General features: G+C 43.2%; 1 long non-coding RNA gene across 1 annotated transcript; it reads right to left on the bottom strand.

The window, feature by feature from the left end:
* Positions 1–16288: 16288 nt before the first annotated feature.
* On the bottom strand, positions 16289–16900 carry LOC123065325 (uncharacterized). The gene is made up of 3 exons (XR_006430960.1): positions 16749–16900; positions 16605–16676; positions 16289–16345 (listed from the first exon to the last, which is right to left on the bottom strand). It is a non-coding gene; the product is annotated as an uncharacterized lncRNA (long non-coding RNA).
* Positions 16901–21408: the final 4508 nt, after the last annotated feature.

Genomic DNA, 21408 nt, shown 5'->3' with positions numbered 1-21408 from the left:
TACGATGGCAGACTTGACCACTAATCTTGAAAACATAGGGTGCTCGGCCATCATTTATGGATTCAATAACTTTAGCACTGCTACGTCTTGAGCTTGCGGTGGTTTTCCTTGAAGAGGAAAGGGTGATGCAGCAATAGTAGCGTAAGTATTTCCCTCAGTTTTTGAGAACCAAGGTATCAATCCAGTAGGACACTACTAGGGAAAAGCCTAGCAACAGCGCGGGTTTTAGATGTATCAGTAGCATGGGGATAGGCGCTACTAATAAGGCGCTACAGCTAACACATAGCAGTAGCGCGTGCTCGCCGGCACTACTGCTACACAAGTGTAGCAGCAGCGCTGTTAGCGGAAGCTCGCTACTGCTAGTAGCTCTAGCGCGCTTTGCCTGGACGCGCTACTGCTATCGCGGCGCTGCTGCTAACTTTTATACACTCGCTACTGCTAATTTAAGTAGTTTTTCTTTGGCATATTTGTTTTGTATTTGAATAGGCTTTATAGAAGAATCTTTAGCACATAGAAATGTCATCATGATACACATACAAATGCCTGCAAGACCACAAATGTAATCATAGCATGTGCATACAAATAGTCTCATCATAATCATCATCCAACACAAAGTGATATCTTGTCATCATCTTGAAAATAGCGATACATGCAAGTCTCGAATACTTGCAACTACAACAACGTCATCCATCTAAACAAAGGTATACGCAAGAAGTGCTATCACTATGAGTGAGAGCGGAACTATGCAGTACATGAGGTGGCGGTTACGAGTCCTCTCTCGTGCTAGTGTGAACCTCAAGTAACTAGCTTCTCCTTCTTGTCTGCTTTTGAAGCCTTTATGGCTGGCGCCCGTGAACCCATTCACTTGCGCCTGACACTCATGCCACTCGTTGTACACCCCCGGAACCTTCCCTTTGTACATGACATAGCAATTCCATCTCGCCATCAAGAAACTAGGTACCTATTAGAGATGCATGTTCATGAATAGGATGTACAGTCATATATATGCAACAAAATATACTAGAGCAACACCGAAAAAGAAAGGGTTAGCAACTAGATGCAACATACAATACGCAAATTAATTAACTAGAGGTACGCAGGTCATCGTACGCAAACTAACAAAGTAGCGTTACGCAAGTTCGGCAGGGACCGTGGACATCACAAAGTTTCATCGCTACAAAAAGTATACAAGTTCAACCGACACATATCATCATCATCGGCATCATAAATCACTAGAAGTTCCATCCTTCCATATCATCGAGGATGAACCCTAGCTTCTTGAATGGCGTGAGGTCTAGATGTTGCATGCCTATGCGAGTTCGGACGTCAGCTCGCGATATGGGGCCGTGGTGGAACATCCCCTTCTCATCGACGACTTCTTTCATGATGATGGTCGCAATGTCGCTTTGGATGCGAAAGAAGTCATCTCGAAGTTTATAATCCGCTTCTCCATGAGATTCTAGCCACTTGTGGATATGATCATCATTTCTGCTGTTAATGCGAAGCTTTTGGTGATCCGTGTTGAATTGAATCATGAGATGGACGATGTAGAATCCATCCTTCTTGCTTGGTTTTGGGACATGGATGCAGGAGAAGTTAGTTTTATGCGCCAAACCCATCTTCTTGTTCCTTTGTTTCTTGATCTGCACATGGCCACCTCTAAAGTTGAAGCCTTGGAGAGCATCATCTAGAATATTCATTATGTGGGTGTAGTCTTTTTTCTCGTAGTCTCTGGATGGGTCAAAATACACGGCGTGGGAGACTTGCGGGTAAAGAACGATAAGGACGGCGCGCCCGTTGCTACGCGGAAAAGACACCTCAAATTATTCCCCATATGAGAGAGAAGGAATGATTGAAATGTACGAAAGGGTTGTCCGGAACTGACTTACTTTGGATGATAAGGCACGAGGACAATTTCCCGGTCCTTATTCTGTACCATGAAGTTTTGGAGGTACTCCCTAGCAGTTTCACGCTCAAAGTCGCCGAGACTCAAGAAAGACTCGTGCATGTAGTACGGATCCACCACACAGATTTGCGAGACTTCTTCACTCTTCATGACGGAGCTCATATGTAGCGCAAAAAGGTGGACGATAGTAAAATCAAGCCGCCTTGTTAGAGACATCTCAAAGATATGGTCAAACCGCAGGAAGAACACCTCCGCGGGCCGTGTGTCGATGTAGCACTTCCCCTCAGGCACACGAGCCGCGTATGTCGGATATCCTGGATCCTTTGAGGCTAGTAGGCTTTTCTTAGTCGACAACACATGGTCGTGCAGTCTCCTGAGATCCCCTGATAATGCCTCGAGCGGTTTCGGTGGTAGCATCAGCTCGCCCGTGAGATGGAACATGACCGCACCTTTCACGGGTACACGCTCTTCAGAATGCATCGTCTGGCTGCTATGTGCTCTGGCTTGTTTGGAGGAAGTTACCTTCCCCGATCTCTTCCTCTCCTTTTTCTTGGGCACACCTTCCAGACCCTTCCTTAACCCCCTGCCCCAGTGTTCCCGGGCTAAGTACTGTACGACCCTTGCGCCCGGCTAGTTGAGCCTGTGTTGAGGCGGCATCTTCAGGCGTGTCCTGTGAGGATTTCATGAAGAGAGACATTTTGTAATCCATGCTACGACCCTGCCCGGGCATATCATCCATATCCTCCTTAGCAAGCTGATAGCCCGATTCGTCATATGGTTGACTCATCATATCTATGTCATAGTCATACGCGTTTGTATTGAGGTAATCCATAGGGTCGACCTCCGTCTCATCATCCATTCTCTGTTCTACAGGAGAAATTACATCAACTAGTACTATTGCACCCCCTTCATCATGTCGTCCGCCGCTCTCACCTGACACTACAGGAGCTGGTAATTGCGTAGGCGGGGTGGTGGTCTCCGCACATGCTTGTTGATGTGTGGTAGTTATTGGTGTGCTCTCGGCCGGCTCCAGACGAATAAGATTCTTCGGCCATAGCAGCACCCAATTCTTGCAGCTTCCAATCCGCGGCGGGGTCTCGTTGTCCGCTCCCACATGCTGTACTAGAGGAGGCAAATCCTCGTGCCCCGGTTTCACACTGGTCAAGCTAACCCTGAAGTGCCCAGCGGGGATCGGCTGGTTGTGGAACATGCGTTCAGAGGGGTCCATTATCATCCCCTTTCCCACATCCACCTTCTGGCCTTTGATCAAGTAGAGTATGGTGCATGGGGTTTCTTTCGCCTGCAAACACATATGTCTGTGGCGTAAAACAACCGAAAGGCAACAAAAATGGAATATTATATATATATATATATATGTTGGTGCGACATGTAATTACCGTGACGGCGTCGAGCTCAGCCAAAGATGAAGGCCCACCTAGCGCGCCTGAGACTGAGGACGGGCTGCTATGAGCGGGAGCGGCTGCGAGAGGAGGCCCGGTTGCATGAGCAAGTGATGGTGCAATGGTGTTGTTGTTCATGGAGTTGCTCCCGACGAAACTGGGCAACGGGAAATCATGTACCGTCTTGTCTGGATGTTCCTTCGCCCAGTTGATGATAACTGGAACCAAGTTAGTAGCAAAATCATTTCTGCAGGCAGTTACAGCTGCATTGACTGCCTGCTGTAGCAACTCATATTTGTCCTCGGCTGCTTTTTTCGCGTCCTCAGCTGCTTTTTTCTCGACTGCAAGCTTCACCTTCGCGTTGATGTCCGCCTAACTAAACTTCTTTTTCTGCTTCTTGGCCTCCGGGCTCTCGTTGTAAAACACCTTCCACATGGCGCCGTCTCCAGCACCGTGCACACGACCATATTGCGGCCGCTGGTCCAAAGGGAGTCCCTTAAGTTTGTTCAAGGCCCGGTTGAGAGGGGTGTCCCACTTGGGCCTCATCGGAGAAGTAGGGCTTTCGGTTGCAAGCTGGTGTTGCTTCTCTAGTAGTCTAATCAATTTCCTCGTGATCTTGTCCGTGTAAAAAACCTTTTTCTCCTTGTCCCACTTGTAGCGGGCCCTGATGAAGTCATGCTCCAAGGGGTTGGTGAACTTCGCGAAGGGGTCTGGGAGACCCGCGGCTTCACATTCCGCGTCCTCCTTATCCCATATGGGCCTTCCCCGTGTTCCTTTGCCGAAGGCTCTTGAATTTCGCAGCCTTAGCCTTGGCTGCCTCGGTAGCGCAAGTGTCCTTGAACTTTTCGAACTCCTCTTCCGTAAGTGTTGGATTTTCCTCCAAAATCTTGGACAAGGGTTCATCAGCCTCAATAGCTCGTTTCACCCTCCCTTTCCAGGAGGCCAAATCATTGCTGAACATGCCCATGGCGTGATTGTTAATCTTTTTCATCTTCGGATCATCCCACGGTTGTTCTATGTTATCATCCTGGTCGGGGAACTTGAATCTCTTGTGCAACTTCGTTTGGAGCAACTATGTCAAATGTTCTTTACTCCTTAAGTCATCGTCGTTGATGCTCGCGCATTCCCGTAGGATGCATCCTACTTGGTTCCCATAGCACTTGCGAGGTTCTTCCGTCTCTAACGGCTCAAACTTGCCAGGTGCCATCTTTGTGATCACAAGTCGTCCAATCCCTAGTTTGTTAGGTTTTCGTATCCTCTGCTTCTTATGCTTCCTCTTTTCAGTAGCGGCATCGGGGCCGGTACCTTCCCCGCCGGTACCTTCCCCGCCGGTACCTTCCCCACCGGTCTCGGTGCCGCCATCGGTGCCAGCACCGTCGGTGTCAGTACCATCATCGAGGGTGACCTGCAAACCTTGCTTAGCAGTCAAATAGTAAAGGTACTCTTGTTCACCCTCATAATCCATCTCGTCTGCATCTTGGTCAGAAGGCCCAGTTTCTTCGTTGTTCGACATGTTTACGAGGTTGGGCGAGGGGCCATGTGCTAAGGCGTATATGAGCAATCCGTCCTTAGAGCCCTCCTCAGGGGGATTAGCAATAATATGCTCTTTGAACCAATGCAGGAAAGTGGAGTTGTGCTCTCTAGTAACTTTGGCGTCCGTCCTGCATACCCCCCGGTCACGATACTTCTTTGCGATAATTTCTTTGTGCAGTGCCACGAAAGGATCTACCTCGTCTAGGTGTTGTAGCACTACCAAATTTGCTCTGTCAAAGTCGCTGCGTCGATCTGAGTATGCCACGTGCAGTTCCCTGCGACCGTTGCAGTGACCATCTCCTTCGAGCCTCCCATCGTGCTTGTTAACGGGCAAACCAACACTAACACCAGGCGGCTGGTCTACGCCATATAGAAAATTCTCACAGAAAGAGATGCACTCTTGTGCCAAATAGCCCTGGACGATGCTTCCATCCGGACGGGACATGTTATGAATGAATCCTTTGATGATCCCATTCATCCTCTCAAACAACATGATGTTGTGCAGGAATGACGACCCCAGGTCTATTATGTCATCCACAATATGGACACACAGATGCACCATCACGTCAAAGAACGCGGGCGGGAAGTACATCTCAAGCTCATTCAGTATCACAACGATCAATTCCTGTAGTCTTTGGAGCTGCTTCACACTGATCGACTTTCGAGAGATGACGTCGAAAAAGTTGCAGAGACCAATAAGCGTGTCACGGACGTGCTTGTCCATTATCCCTCTAAGGGCAACGGGTAGTATCTGTGTCATCATCACATGACAGTCATGAGACTTCATCCCGCTGAACCTTTTCTTGTCCGTGTCTAGATATCTGCTTATCTTGCCACAGTAATCGGAACTAACTTTGACTCCGCTAAGGCACTTAAAGAATTTATTGATCTCAGCCTGACTTAAGGTGAAGCAAGAAGGGGGCAATAATCCTCTTTCTTTATTTTCTTGCCCTTCTTCTCCCGTGCCTCTGTCTCCGTCTCTGTCTCGTCTGACATTTTACGGGGCGGCATGTGCAGATCTTCCCTGATTTTCAAATCTTGCAAGTCTTTTCTTGCCTTCTGCCCATCCTTGGTCTTATCCGGTATGTTCATCAGTGTTGCGAGCAAGCTCTCAAGGACATTCTTACAGATATGCATTTGATCAAGGCAATGAGGTGTATTGAGTTTGTGCCAGTACTCCAAGTCCCAGAACACAGACCTCGTCTTCCATACCTTCAGCAGCAGCTCCGGCGCCTTTCTCATCGTCTTTCCTGGCGCGGGGCACTCCTTCCAGTTTTTCAACAGCTCATCGATTTCGGCACTGCTCCGCTTACGTGGAGGTCCTCGGTGCTCAGCGTGACCATTGAATAGATCTCCACGGTTTCTCCACGGGTCGTCATGTTCAAGCCATCTTCGATGCCCCATGTACATGATTTTCCCAGACCCGCCATCTTTCCTTGACGTTAGCTGCTGAGATGTCGTATCATCCATGCACCACGTGCATCCGCAATATCCATGGCACACCTGGCCTGCCACATATCCGTAACCGAGATAGTCCTGCACTGTCGTGATCAGCGCGGCTCTCATGTTGAAATACTCACCTTTGCTGGCGTCCTATGTCTTGGCCGGTGTTTTCCATAACGTGTCTAACTCCTCTTGAAGTAGCCCCGTATACAAATTAATATTATTTCCTGGTTGTTTCGGCCCTTGAATAAGCATGCTCATGTGAATGTACTTCGATTTCATGCACAACCAGGGGGGAGGTTGTACATCCATACAAACACGGGCCATGTGCTATGGTTGGTGTTCTGGTTGCCAAACAGATTCATGCCATCGGTACACGCGCCGAGCACGATGTTCCTTGCATCACATTCAAAATACCGATAGAAGCTATTCAACGCTCTCCACTGGCTTCCATCCTTCACGTGTCTCAGCTTCGGATCATCTCCATCGCCGGGCTTCTTCCTCTCCGCGTGCCAGCGCATTAGCTTTGCTTCCTTGGGATCTACAAAATACCTCTGGAGACGCGGAGTGATCGGTAAGTACCATACAACTTTCTGGGGACATTTCTTCCCGGCCTTCTTGTATCGAGAAGCATTGCACACTGGACAACTTGTTTTTTCCGCGTGCTCCTTCCGATAAATTATGCAATCGTTGATGCATGCATGGTATCTAACGTGTGGCAGATCAAGAGGGCACACGATCTTCTTGGCCTCATCAACACTAGTAGGACATAGATTACCCGCGGGAAGAACATCCTTTAGGTACTTGAGATGCTCATCGAGGCTAGTGTCGGTCCATTTGTTTTTAGCCTTCGTCTTCAGGAGTTGGAGTGTGAAACTCAAGCGGGTCACCTCAGGATTGCAACCATCATACAATGGAGTGTTCGAGTCTACCACCAGTTGCTCCAGCTTAGCCTCCTCTCTAGAAGCACCTCTCTCAGTACTCGTCTCCTTGCGAAGCAATGCTTGAACATGAGGGTCCCGCACGATTGAACTTAGTACCAACGAACTCTGCTGCGTGGAGTCCATGTCGTTCTCTCCGCCGCCATGTCCGGCCCCTTCTCCTCCACCATGTCCGCCCCCTTCTCCGCCGCCATGTCTGGCCTCTTCCCCGCCGCCATTATCGATCATCTCTTCGTCTTGCCCCATGTCATCATTGCCTGCCCCGTCGGCATCCTCAACATCGTCATCCTCATCTTCAATTATCCACTGAGTATAGCAATCCATGAAACCAGTCATGAGCAGGTGCACTTCGACACAACCATTGTCATGGGGGTCAAGCCAAACTATTCCTTTGCATTTTCAACACGGACATAAAACCTCTGTCCGGTTATTTTCTTTCATGTCCTCCACCACCTACCGCAACCACCTGTCCACCATCGTTCCACTGACCATCATCAACTCTACACGGTAATAATAAACAAATTGAATATAAAAATACATGCATGCATCAAAGTCATACAAAAATTTGGCATGACCTTCCCTAAAAATAGGACATATATGGATCTAGAGTTTGCCCGGAATTCGCCGAAATGGAAATAAATCGACATTTTGGCAAAACATAGGCAACTCAAAAGCACAATTTGGCGTCAACTCATGCCACACACACAATTTCCACAAACATATCACACACACATAAACATATTTCCATTTTGCAAAAGCATGAAATTTTCATCACCTCTATCTCGATCGAGATCGAGCACACGGTGGAGATGATGTTGTAGGGAGATCAAAAGTGCACAAAGCTCTTCTTGAAAAAGATAGATCTAGTTAGGGGGCAAATAGGTCACTTAACTAAATCCTACATCTACCTAGCTACCTAATTTGGGAGGAGAGAACTTCAACTAGTGGAGGGGAAAGGAAAAAGAGAAAGGAGATGCATTAATGGAGGTGGTGTAGTTAGGTAGGAGTAATGAAGAGAGAGAAAGGTGGATAGAAGAGAGAGAGTAATGGGGGAGAAGTATTGAGGAAGAAGAAGAGTGAGAGTGGGAGCATGTGGGGGAGGTAGGGGGAAGGGAAGAGAGGAGGGGGAGGGGAGGGACAGGTGGGGAAAGGTGGTGGGTTGGTGAGGGTTAGCAGTAGCGCGGGATCTAAAATGCGCTGCTGCTAAGGAATTAGCAGCAGCGCGCTTTTGGCGACGGCGCTACTGCTAACAGGGACAAAAAAGTGTGCCAATTTGAAATTTAGCAGCAGCGATCTCAGAAAAAGCGCGCTACTACTACATCCGTAGCAGTAGTGCGGTTTGGGCCACCGCGCTACTGCTAAATGGAGTTAGGTGAACACCGCCGGTCGATATTTGTAGCAGCGCGGTTTACACCGAGCGCGCTACTGCTAAAAACTTATCAGCAGCGAGTTTCCCGCACACGCGCTACTACTAATTAGCAGCAGCACTCCTTTTTGAGCCGCGCTGCTGCTAAGATTCTGTCAATAGGCTTTTTCCCTAGTAGTGGGAGGCTCCTCAAAAGTCCCACACACTTACACAAACAAACAAAGAACTCGCAACCAACGCAATAAAGGGGTTGTCAATCCCTTCACGGCCACTTGCGGAAGTGAGATCTGATAGAGATAGTATGATAAGATAAATATATTTTTGGTATTTTATAATACAGATGCAAAAAGTAAAGATGAAAATAAAAGCAGATTGAAAGTTTATATGATAAAGGATAGACCCGGGGGCCATAGGTTTCACTAGAGGCTTCTCTCAAGATAGCATAAATATTACGGTGGGTGAACAAATTACTGTCGAGCAATTGATAGAAAAGAGAGTAATTATGAGATTATCTAGGCATGATCATGTATATAGGCATCACGTCCGTGACAAGTAGACCAACTCCTGCCTGCATCTACTACTATTACTCCACACATCGACCGACTCCTGCCTGCATCTAGAGTATTAAGTTCATAAAGAACAGAGTAACGCCTTAAGCAAGATGACATGATGTAGAGGGATAAACTCAAGCAATATGATATAAACCCCATGTTTTTATCCTTGATGGCAACAATACAATATGTGCCTTGCTGCCCCTGCTGTCACTGGGTAAGGACATCGCAAGATTGAACCTAAAGCTAAGCACTTCTCCCATGGCAAGAAAGATCAATCTAGTAGGCCAAACCAAACTGATAATTCGAAGAGACTTCCAAAGATAACTCAATCATACATAAAAGAATTCAGAGGAGATTCAAATATTTCTCATAGATAATCTTGATCATAAACCCACAATTTATCGGATCTCGACAAACACACCGCAAAAAGAGTTTACATCAAATAGATCTACACAAGAGAGGGGGAGAACATTGTATTGAGATCCAAAAAGAGAGAATAAGCCATCTAGCTAATAAATATGGACCCAAAGGTCTGTGGTAAACTACTCACAACTCATCGGAGGGGCTATGGTGTTGATGTAGAAGCCCTCTGTGGTCGATTCCCCCTCCGGCGGAGCGCCGACGAAGGCTCCAAGATGCGATCTCGCGGATACAGAAGGTTACGACAATGGAAATTGTGTTTCATTGGCTCCCTGGATGTTTTCGGGGTACGCAGGCTTATATAGGAGGAAGAAGTACGTCGGTGGCCACCCGAGGGGCGCACGAGACAGGGGGCGCGCCCTGTAGGGGTGGGCGTGCCCTCCTATCTCGTATCCGCCTCGGCTGCTTCTTGACTTGCACTCCAAGTCCTCTGGATCACGTTCGTTCCAAAAATCACGCTCCCGAAGGTTTCATTCCGTTTGGACTCCATTTGATATTCCTTTTCTTCGAAATACCGAAATAGGCCAAAAAAACAGCAATATGGGATGGGCCTCCAGTTAGTAGGTTAGTCCCAAAAATGATATAAATGTGTAAAATAAAGCCCATAAACATCCAAAAGGGGTAATATAATAGCATGGAACAATAAAAAATTATAGATACGTTGGAGACGTATCAAGCATCCCCAAGCTTAATTCCTGCTCGTCCTCGAGTAGGTAAATGATAAAAATAGAATTTTTGATGTGGAATTCTACCTAGCATAATTCTCAATGTAATATTCTTTATTGTGGCATGAATGTTCAGATCCAAATGATTCAAGATAAAAGCTTATAAAACATAAAAATAATAATGCTTCAAAGCATACTAACAAATAATCATGTCCTATCAAAATAGCATAGCCAAAGAAAGCTTATCCCTACAAAATCATATAGTTAGGCCATGCTTCATTTTCATTACACAAAATACTCCCATCATGCACAACCCCGATGATGAGCCGAGCAATTGTTTCATACTTTTTAACGCGCTTCAGCTTTTTTCAACTCTTACGCAATACATTAGCGCAAGCCATGGACATAGCACTAAGGTGGTATAAGGTGGTGGTTGTGAGGACAAAAAGAGGGAGAAGATAGTATCACATCAACTAGGCGTATCAACGGGCTATGGAGATGCCCATCAATAGATATCAATGTGAGTGAGTAGGGATTGCCATGCAACGGATGCACTAGAGCTATAAATATATGAAAGCTCAACAAAAGAAACTAAGTGGGTGTGCATCCAACTCGCTTGCTCACGAAGACCTAGGGTATTTGAGGAAGCCCATCATTGGAATATACAAGCCAAGTTCTATAATGAAAAATTCCCACTTAGTAGATGATGAAGATCATGGTGCTACTTTGAAGCACACATGTGGAAAAAGAGATAGTAGCATTGTCCCTTCTCTCTTTTTCTCTCATTTTTTCTTTTTCTTTTTTTTTTCTTTTTTTCCTGGCCCCCCTTTTTTTGGCCTTTCTCTTTTTTTTTGTAAAGTCCGAAGTCTCATCCCGACTTGTGGGGGAATCATAGTCTTCATCATCCTTTCCTCACTGAGACAATGCTCTAATAATGAAGATCATCACACTTTTATTGATTTACAACTCAAGAATTACAACTCAAAGCTAGAACAAGATATGACTCTATGTGAATGCCTCCGGCGGTGTACCGGGATATGCAACGAATCAAGAGCGACATGTATGAAAATTATAAAGGTGGCCTTGCCACAAATACGATGTCAACTACATGATCATGCAAAGAGCAATATGACAATAATGAAGCGTGTCATAATAAACGGAACGGTGGAATGTTGCATGGCAATATATCTTGGAATGGCTATGTAAATGCCATAATAGGTAGGTATGCTGGCTGTTTTGAGGAAGGTAAATAATGGGTTCATGATACCGGCGAAAGTTGCGCGGCACAATAGAGGCTAGCAAAGTGGAAGGGTGAGTGTGCGTATATCCATGGACTCACATTAGTCATAAAGAACTCATATACTTATTGCAAAAGTCTACTTAGCCCTCGAAGCAAAGTACTACTACGCATGCCCCTAGAGGGATAGATTGGCAGAAAAAGACCATCGCTCGTCCCCGACTGCCACTCATAAGGAAGACAATCAAAAGAGCACCTCATGCAACAAATTTGTCACACAACTTTTACCATACGTGCATGCTACGGTACTTGCCAACTTCAACAAAAGTATTTCTCAATTTCATAATTACCCACTAGCATGACCCTAACATTACTACCTTTATATCTCAAAACAATTATCAAGCATCAAATTGATCATAGCATCCAATTCACTTTCTATGATAGTTTTTATTATACCCAACTTGGATGCTCATCATTCTAGGACCAAATTTGTAACCATAGCAAATACCATGCTGTTCTAAAAGAGTCTTGAAATAATATAAGTGAAGCATTAGAGACTAGCAATTTCTTCAAAATTAAACCACCGCCGTGCTCTAAAAGATATAAGTAAAGCACTAGAGCTAAAACTATCAAGCTCAAAAGATATAAGTGAAGCACCTAGAGTATTCTAGCAAATTCTAATCAAGTAGGCTTATCCCAAAAGGTGTGTACAGCACGGATGATTGTGGTAAACTAAAAAGCAAAGACTAATATAATACACTACGCTCCAAGCAAACCACATATCATGTGGCGAATAAAATATAGCTCCAAGTAAAGTTACCAATGAACGAAGACGAAAGAGGGGATGCCTTCCCAGGGCATCCCCAAGCTTAGGATTTTGGATATTCTTGAATATCTTGGGGTTCCTTGGGCATCCCCAAGCTTAGGCTCTTGCCACTCCTTATTCCATAGTCCATCAAAGCTCTACCCAAAACTTGAAAACTTCACAACATAAAACTCAACAGGAAATCTTATAAGCTCCGTTAGTGAAAGAAAACAAAACCACCACATAAGGTACTGTAATGAACTCATTATTTATTTATTTTGGTGTTAAACCTACTGTATTCCAACTTCTCTATGGTTTATAAACTATTTTACTAGCCATAGATGCATCAAAATAAGCAAACAACACACGAAAAACAGAATCTGTCAAAAACAGAACAGTCTGCATCAATTTGTAACTAACGCAAACTTATGGAACTCTAAAAATCCTAGAAAAATAGGAATTCCTGAACAATTTGTCTATTGATCAAAGGCAAAAAGAATCAACGCAAAATCACATTTTTGTGATTTAACAAAACTAAATTTGTGCACGCAAAGTTTCTGTTTTTCAGCAGAATCAAATCAACTATCATCATAGGTTATCCTATAGGTTCTACTTGGCAAAAACACTAATTAAAACATAAAAACACATCTAAACAAAAGGTAGATGCAAAATTTATTACTAAACAGGAACAAAAACAAAAAACACAAATAAAATTGGGTTGCCTCCCAACTAGCGCTATCGTTTAACGCCCCTAGCTAGGCATAAAAGCGAAGATAGATCTAAGTAGTGCCATCTTTGGCACTAATATTTTTAATGGAGTTATGCTCAAGTCCGGGCGGCTCTTTGTGTTTCCCTTCATGATCGGAGATCCTTTGATCTAAGGCATCCAACCGCTTATTGTAAAGTGTGATCAAATTATTCATGCGGTTGATACTCCCAACAATATTCTTAAAAGGTTCAACAAGTTTTTGCAATTCAAGTAATTTCTCTAAAATTTGGGTTCCTTCAAGAGAGAAGGGTGATCCTTCTTGTTGGGGAAGTACTCCTACTATCCCCTCTATAATATAATAAGCGGAACTAGGATCAATTTCAATAAATTCCCCTTTTGCGGCAACATCAAGGAGTTGTTTGTGGGGTAAGGTTAACCCAACATAAAAATTGCGAATTAAAATCTTGAAATCCCCTTCTAAAGCGCAACTACGATAAGATTCTAACATCCTAAACCAAGCGTCTTTTAAATTTTCTCCTTGTCTTTGCTTGAAGTGGAGAACTTCAAATTCGGGAGACGAAGGGATAAATACTGAGCTAGCCATAACGACAAGGTAAAAGATCTAACACACGAGCAAACGGAAAAAGGCAAGCGAAATAGAGAGAGAGAGAGATTGGGAAAGAGAGGGCAAACAAAAAGGCAAGGGTGAAGTGGGTGAGAGGAAAATGAAAGGCAAATGGCAAATAATGTAAATGCGAGGGAGATGAGTTTGTGATGGGTACTTGGTATGTCTTGACTTGAGCGAAGACCTCCCCGGCAACGGCGCCAGAAATCCTTCTTGCTATGTCTTGAGCTTGCGTTGGTTTTTCTTGAAGAGGAAAGGGTGATGCAGCAATAGTAGCGTAAGTATTTCCCTTAGTTTTTGAGAACCAAGGTATCAATCCAGTAGGAGGCTCCTCAAAAGTCCCACACACCTACACAAACAAACAAAGAACTCGCAACCATCGCAATAAAGGGGTAGTCAATCCCTTCACGGCCACTCGCGAAAGTGAGATCTGATAGAGATAGTATGATAAGATAAATATATTTTTGGTATTTTATAATATAGATGCAAAAAGTAAAGATGCAAATAAAAGTAGATTGAAAGTTTATATGATAAATGATAGACTCGGGGGCCATAGGTTTCACTAGAGGCTTCTCTAAAGATAGCATAAATATTACGGTGGGTGAACAAATTACTGTCGAGCAACTGATAGAAAAGCGAATAATCATGAGATTATCTAGGCATGATCATGTATATAGGCATCACGTCCGTGACAAGTAGATCGACTCCTGCCTGCATCTACTACTATTACTCCACACATCGACCGACTCCTGCCTGCATCTAGAATATTAAGTTCATAAAGAATAGAGTAATGCCTTAAGCAAGATGACATGATGTAGAGGGATAAAATCAAGCAATATGATATAAACCCCATCTTTTTATCCTCGATGGCAACAATACAATATGTGCCTTGCTGCCCCTGCTGTCACTGGGTAAGGACATCGCAAGATTGAACCTAAAGCTAAGCACTTCTCCCATGGCAAGAAAGATCAATCTAGTAGGCCAAACCAAACTGATAATTCGAAGAGACTTCCAAAGATAACTCAATCATACATAAAAGAATTCAGAGGAGATTCAAATATTTCTCATAGATAATCTTGATCATAAACCCACAATTCATCGGATAGACAAACACATCGCAAAAAGAGTTTACATCGAATAGATCTCCACAAGAGAGGGGAGAACATTGTATTGAGATCCAAAAAGAGAGAAGAAGCCATCTAGCTAATAACTATGGACCCGAAGGTCTGTGGTAAACTACTCACACCTCATCGGAGGGGCTATGGTGTTGATGTAGAAGCCCTCCGTGGTCGATTCCCCCTCCGGTGGAGCGCCGGCGAAGGCTCCAAGATGGGATCTCGCGGATACAGAAGGTTACGGCGGTGGAAATTGTGTTTCGTTGGCTCCCTGGATGTTTTCGAGGTACGTAGGCTTATATAGGAGGAAGAAGTACGTCGGTGGCCACCCGAGGGGCCCACAAGACAGGGGGCGCGCCCTGTTGGGGTGGGCGCGCCCTCCTATCTCGTGGCCGCTTCGGCTGCTTCTTGACTTGCACTCCAAGTCCTCAGGATCACGTTCATTCCAAAAATCACGCTCCCGAAGGTTTAATTCCATTTGGACTCCGTTTGATAGTCCTTTTCTTCGAAATACTGAAATAGGCAAAAAACAGCAATACGGGCTGGGCCTCCGGTTAGTAGGTTAGTCCCAAAAATGATATAAATGTGTAAAATAAAGCCCATAAACATCCAAAAGGGGTAATATAATAGCATGGAACAATAAAAAATTATAGATACGTTGGAGACGTATCAAGCACCCATTGAAGTCATCGCAAACATGGTATTATACTGCCAGATATGATAAAAAAAGTGGTTCGAAGTTGTAGTGTTCTATGAGGTTAATAAATCCAATAGAGTCTGAGGAGGAGGATCATATGGTTTCAGCAAGATTTTCCCTCCTTTACAACACAAATTATATGCTGGATCAGAAGTATGTCTCTCTCTGCGGATACGGTCTTCATACCAAAACAAAGAACCACAATGTTTGCATGAATGTGTGGGCCCCCCAAGGTTTAAGTGTTGAAAGATAGTTCCTGAAAGATAGGCGATGTATATTTCTCTTAATTTGTACAAAATGGAGACTTCAATCTGCAATACACTAATTTGGTAAATAATAAGAGCTTACGATTATGGATTAATGCCAAATTTGGTGTTTGGGAAGCTGGCGTAGAGGACTCTCCAGTTAATCGTCGGCGTACTGAACATTCATCTGTAGATGTTTTTTCTAGTTGATAGGAAGCATATGTTGATGGAAACATATATAAGGAACAAAAATTTCCTAACTAACCTCTATTTCTAAGTTGTGTACGTCGGCGGCGGTTATCGGAAGAAGCAGATTGGTTTATTTCAGGTATGACAACTGGTTGTGACTGATGACGGGGGCGCCCACGACCGCGTTGGACTGAATGGCTACCAGGATTTGTAGAAGAATTTGCGGTGCTATCCATCTTAGCAAAGAATGTGGGCAAAATTGACTTAAATGGAAGCAGATTGTAGCCTATATGATTGAATAAATATATCACACAAAACAATCCAGGGTAGGAAATTCATACGGTATCTAATATGCATGGAACAATATGGATGGTGCATATGTTCGCATACTAATGGAAGAAGCAGGAGACCGATGCAAAAATGAATTGAAGCCAATCCGAGGAGCAAGAGGCCTACTTAGCAGAAGTTGAAGAACCTTTCGATCCGGAGAGCAGTCTGCAAAAAATTTAAACATAAATTCAGGGTTAGGAGAAATCCAGGGTGAGTGAAAACAGGAAGCGTGCTGCAGGAAAATAACTACAATTTACTGATAAAACAGAAATAAACAAATAAATTAGTAAAATAAAATGATGATATTGGCTTTTGTACTATGTGCAGGTCGCACTGCTAACCAATTTGTGTAAGCATGTAATATCAAAATGAAATATCAATTTTATGAAATAGGAATCTCAAAGAAATGCAAGGAGCAAGCCACCTGTGATGTAATGTGGCCAATCCGAGCAGCAAATAACCTACACGCTCAGCATCCTTCCATCCCTAGCACAACCTGAGAAATTGGAAATCATAATCTTGTGAGGATAGAAATATTCAAAGAGGGCTAAAAAGAGGGAGTGTGCACCTAGTAGTGCTGAAGTTGGTTCCCAGACGTGGATGTGAGCAGGCATTCGTGGTCGATGCGTATGGCAGAGGGGTTATAAGCACAATCTTTTCCACAATTGTAGGGTAATGAAGCAAGAGATAATGAGGGCCGTAAATTGAGTTGCGAGGCCGTTTCAAATGCATTTGTGGCATGGAGGTGGAAGAGTTTGCGACATAAAAGCGGGGAAGACGAAGGAATTTGGTGGAATTAATGCTCATCTATGGAGCAGCGGTGACTGGGAGGGAGGGGGGCGTTGGGCGTGGTGGCATAACTCATCGGCAATGGCTGGTGATGTCTACTACACAACCTTCTTCTTGTAGACATTGTTGGGCCTGCAAGTGCACATGTTTGTAGGACAGTAGCAAATTTCCCTCAAGTGGATGACCTAAGGTTTATCAATCCGTGGGAGGCATAGGATGAAGATGGTCTCTCTCACGCAACCCTGCAACCAAATAACAAAGAGTCTCTTGTGTCCCCAACACACCCAATACAATGGCAAATTGTATAGGTGCACTAGTTCGGCGAAGAGATGGTGATACAAGTGCAACATGGAAGGTAGATAAAGGTTTTTGCAATCTGAAATTGGAAAAACAGCAAGGTAACTAATGATAAAAGTGAGCGTAAATGGTATTGCAATGATAGGAAACAAGGCCTAGGGTTCATACTTTCACTAGTGCAAGTTCTCTCAACAATAATAACATAGATAGATCATATAACAATCCCTCAACATGCAACAAAGAGTCACTCCAAAGCCACTAATAGCGGAGAACAAACGTAGAGATTATGGTAGGGTACGAAACCACCTCAAAGTTATTCTTTCGGATCAATCTATAAAAGAGTTCGTACTAGAATAACACCTTAAGACACAAATCAACCAAAACCCTAATGTAACCTAGATACTCCATTGTCACCTCAAGTATCCGTGGGCATGATTATACGATATGCATCACACAATCTCAGATTCTTCCAACAACCACAAAGTACTTCAAAGAGTGCCCCAAAGTTTCTACCGGAGAGTCAAGAGAACGTGTGCCAACCCCTATGCATAGGTTCATGGGCGGAACTCGCAAGTTGGTCACCAAAACATACATCAAGTGGCACATGATATCCCATTATCACCACAGATAAACACGGCAAGACATACATCAAGTGTTCTCAAATAAAGACTCAATCCGATAAGATAACTTCAAGAGGGAAACTCAATTCATCACAAGAGATTAGAGGGGGAGAAAAATCATAAGATACAACTACAATAGCAAAGCTCGCGATACACCAAGATCGTGCCATAGAGAGAACACGAGAGAGAGAGATCAAACACATAGCTACTAGTACATACCCTCAGCCCCGAGTGTGAACTACTCCCTCCTCGTCATGGATAGCGTCGGGATGATGAAGATGGCCACCGGTGATGGATTCCCCCTCCGGTAGGGTGCCGGAACAGGCTCTCGAGAGGTTTTTGGTGGCTACAGAGGCTTGCGGCGGCGGAACTCCCGTTCTATCTTGATATTTTTTATGTTTTTAGGGTACGTAGGCTTATATAGGCGAATGAATTCGGTCGGGAGGTGCTCGAGGGGCCCACGAGATAGGGGGGCGCGCCCAGTAGGGGGGGGGGGCGCCCTCCTATCTCGTGGCCTCCTCAAAAATCTTCTGACGTGAACTCCAAGTCTCCCGGATCATATTCTTCCAAAAAATCACGCTGCCAAAGGTTTCATTCTGTTTGGACTCCGTTTGATATTCCTTTTCCTCGAAATACTGAAACAGGCAATAAAACAACAATATGGGCTGGGCCTCTGGTTAATAGGTTAGTCCCAAAAGTAATATAAAAGTGATAATAAAGCCCGAAATTATTCAAAACAGATAATAAAATAGCATGAATGCTTCATAAATTATAGATACGTTGGAGACGTATCAGCATCCCCAAGCTTAATTCCTACTCGTCCTCGAGTAGGTAAATGGTAAAGAAAGAATTTATGAAGTGTGAATGCTAGAAGGTGTACAAGTTTGATCAATGATAATTTCAATCACCTTTTCTAGCATGATAATATGTCATAATAGTAGTTCATCTCATAAAACTTCTCACGATAAAGTAACAAGCAATTCACATGGCAAAGCATAGACCATAAACATTCTTGAAAACTAGCAAACTATGTTCTCAGTCATCAAACAATTGCAATTCATCTTATTTTCAGGAATAGCAAACTCCACATACTCAACTTTCATATAGTCTTGTACAATTGCTAACACTCACGCAATACTAATGGTTATGGAGTTTTAATCGGACACTGAGAAAGATAGGGGCCTATAGTGTTGCCGCCCAACGTATTCACCTTTGGGTGATGTCAACAATAATAGTTCATGCTAGCTTACATCCAATTGGATATATATATATATATCAGGATCTTCCCAACATGAGGAGCTTGCCAAAGGATAAAATGAAAAAGGGAAAGGTGAAGATCACCTTGACTCTTGAATAAAAGTAAAAGACATAAAGTAAAAGATAGGCCGTTCGCAGAGGGAAGCAGAGGTTGTCATGCGCTTTTAGGGTTGGATGCACAAAATCTTAATGCGAATGAACGTCACTTTATATTGCACTTGCATATGGACCTTTATTATGCAGTCCGTCGCTTTTATTGCTTCCATAACAAGATCGTATAAAGCTATTTTCTTCACACCAAAATATCATACATATTTAGAGATCAATTTTTATTGCTTGCACCGATGACAACTTACTTGAAGGATCTTACTCAATCCATAGGTAGGTATGGTGGACTCTCATGGAAAAACTGGGTTTAAGGATATTTGGAAGCACAAGTAGTATCTCTACTTGGTGCAAGGAATTTTGGCTAGCATGAGGGGGAAAGGCAAGCTCAACATGTTTGAATGATCCATGACAATATACTCTAACTGAGAAGTCGGAAAACATAACCCATTATGTTGTCTTCCTTGTCCAACATCAACTCTTTAGCATGTCATACTAAATGAGTGCTCCCAATTATAAAAGATGTCTACAATAATATATTTATATGTGAAATCTCTCTTCCTTCAATATTCTTTCATGAATTGTTCAAATGACCAATACAATGCTTGCTAACCTTCAATAAACTTACAACCTCTACTTCTTAGATGTGAAGTCATTACTCCCCATGGGATAAGCAAATGAGACATAAATAATTTCATATTTATTACAATCAACTCATTCAACAATTTACTCATAGGATATAAGTGAAGCACACCAGTAAATGACAAACTACTCCAAAAAGATATAAGTGAAGATCAATGAGTAGCTAAATAATTATGTAACTATGTGAAGACTCTCTCTCATTAAAGAATTTCAGATCTTGGTATTGTATTCAAACAACAAGCAAAACAAAATAAAATGACATTGCAAGGATAGCACAACTCATGTGAAGAAGCAAAAACTTAGGCTCAACCGATACTAACCGATAGTTGTTGAAGAGGAAAGGTGGGATGCCTACCGGGGCATCCCCAAGCTGAGATGCTTGAGACTTCTTGAAATATTATATTGGAGTGCCTTGGGCATCCCCAAGCATGATCTTTTATGTCTCATTAATTCCTCTCATATCATGGTTTCTCTTCTTTTTATCAAAAGCTTCATTCACAACAAACTCAAGAAGAACTCGTGAGATAGGTTAGCATAAACCAATGCAAAACCTTATCATTTTCTACTGTAACAAATCACTAACATTATTATTCAACATTGCATACTAAATGTCTCTGCATATTTAATACTCTTATCCTCAAATAGAATCATTAAACAAGCAAACATATGCAAACAATGCAACCATAACAGCAATCTGCCAAAACAAGATAGTCTGTAAAGAATGCAGGATTCATCATACTTCCCTAACTCCAAAAATTATGAAATAAAATTACCACTGTAGCAAATTTATCAAAGCTCATTATGCAAAAGGTTTCATCATTATATCATGCTCTGACTTTTCTAGGGAACTTTTGCAACAGCGGTAAACTTTCTGTTTTCAAACAGCAACATGTATACTAGCAAAATAAGCATGGTAAAGGCTATCCTTGACATTTTTATTGAAACTAAAGATGAAAAACATTATTCTAAATAACAGAAAACAAATACTAACAAATAAAATGATGCTCCAAGCAAAACACATATCATGTGGTTAATAAAAATATAGCTCCAAGTAAAGTTACCGATGAACGAAGACGAAAGAGGGGATGCCTTCCGGGGCATCCCCAAGCTTATGCTCTTGGTTGTCCTGGGATATTACCTTGGGGTGCCTTGGGCATCCCCAAGCTTAGTCTCTTGCCACTCCTTATTCCATAGTCCATCGAATCTTTACCCAAAACTTGAAAACTTCACAACACAAAACTCAACAGAAAACTCATAAGCTCCGTTAGTATAAGAAAATAAAACCACCACTTAGGTACTGTAATGAACTCATTCTAAATTCATATTGGTGTAATATCTACTATAATCCAACTTATATATGGTTCATACCCTCCGATAATACTCATAGATTCATCAAAATAAGCAAACAACACATAGAAAACAGAATCTGTCAAAAAACAGAACAGTCTGTAGTAATCTGTATCAAACGTATACTTCTGGAACTCCAAAAATCTACCAAATTAGGAAGTCCTAAGAAAT

This window comes from Triticum aestivum, chromosome 3B (genome assembly GCF_018294505.1).
Source record: "Triticum aestivum cultivar Chinese Spring chromosome 3B, IWGSC CS RefSeq v2.1, whole genome shotgun sequence".
Classification (NCBI taxonomy): Eukaryota; Viridiplantae; Streptophyta; class Magnoliopsida; order Poales; family Poaceae; genus Triticum; species Triticum aestivum.
The sequence above is the reverse complement of the archived record's forward strand: the minus strand, read 5'-3'. Positions and strand labels throughout refer to the sequence as shown.